We start from the raw sequence: 1,573 nt of genomic DNA on the forward strand, positions 1-1,573 counted from the left end.
CAGTGAAAGCCTGGACTGACCTCCAGGGAAGTCCCTGACTCTGTTTTTAAATTGAAGTATAGTTGTTGTATAATATTGTATAAATTACAGATGTATATTATAGTAATTCAGTTTTTAAAGGTTATACTCCATTTATAGTTATTATAAAATATTGGCTCTGTTCCCTGTGTTGTAAAATGTGTCCTCGAGGCTTATTTTATATCTAATAGTTTGGACCTTTTAATCCTCTAGCCCTTTTTTGTCCTTCCCTCCTTCCCTCTCCCCACTGGTCACCTGGTTTTCTCTCTGAATTTATGAGTGTGCTGCTTTTTTTGTTATATTCACTAGTTTGTCATATTTTTTAGATTCTATATGTAAGTTATTTGTCTTTCTCTAGTTTATTTCATTTACCATAATATCCTCCAAGTTCATCCATGTCACTGCAAATGGCAAAATTTCATTATGTTTTTCTGAGACGTATTAATTTGACTTTTTATAAAGTCCTTTCTCCCGGCAATCTTGATTCCAGCTTATGCTTCTTCCAGCCCAGCATTTCTCATGATGTACTCTGCATATAAGTTAAATAAGCAGGGTGACAATGTACAGCCTTGACATACTCCTTTTCCTATTTGGAACCAGTCTGTTGTTCCATGTCCAGTTCTAACTGTTGCTTCCTGACCTGCATATAGGTTTCTCAAGAGGCAGGTCAGGTGGTCTGGTATTCCCATCTCTTTCAGAATTTTCCACAGTTTATTGTGATCCACACAGTCAAAGGCTTTGGTATAGTCAATAAAGCAGAAATAGATATTTTTCTGGAACTCTCTTCCTTTTTCAATGATCCAGCGGATGTTGGCAATTTGATCTCTGGTTCCTCTGCCTTTTCTAAAACCAGCTTGAACAACTGGAAGTTCACAGTTCACATATTGCTGAAGCCTGGCTTGGAGAATTTTGAGCATTACTTTACTAGTGTGTGAGATGAGTGCAATCGTGTGGTAGTTTGAGCGTTCTTTGGCATTGCCTTTCTTTGGGATTGGAATGAAAACTGACTTCTCCAGTCCTGTGGCCACTGCTGAGTTTTCCAAATTTGCTGGCATATTGAGTGCAGCACTTTCACAGCATCATCTTTCAGGATTTTGAAATAGCTCAATGGGAATTCCATCATGTCCACTAGCTTTGTTCGTCGTGATGCTTCCTAAGGCCCACTTGACTTCACATTCCAGGATGTCTGGCTCTAGGTCAGTGATCACAGCATTGTGATTATCAATAACCTCAGATATGCAGATGACACCACCCTTATGGCAGAACATGAAGAGGAACTAAAAAGCCTCTTGATGAAGGTGAAAGAGGAGAGTGAAAAAGTTGGCTTAAAACTCAACATTCAGAAAACAAACATCATGGCATCTGGTCGCATCACTTCATGGGAAATAGATGGGGAAACAGTGGAAACAGTGTCAGACTTTATTTTTTGGGGCTCCAAAATCCCTGCAAATCCCTGTGACTGTAGCCATGAAATTAAAAGACGCTTACTCCTTGGAAGGAAAGTTACGACCAACCTAGATAGCATATTCAAAAGCAGAGACATTACTTTGCCAAC

This window comes from Bison bison, unplaced genomic scaffold, assembly GCF_000754665.1.
Source record: "Bison bison bison isolate TAMUID 2011002044 unplaced genomic scaffold, Bison_UMD1.0 scf7180017864462, whole genome shotgun sequence".
NCBI classification, from domain to species: domain Eukaryota; kingdom Metazoa; phylum Chordata; class Mammalia; order Artiodactyla; family Bovidae; genus Bison; species Bison bison.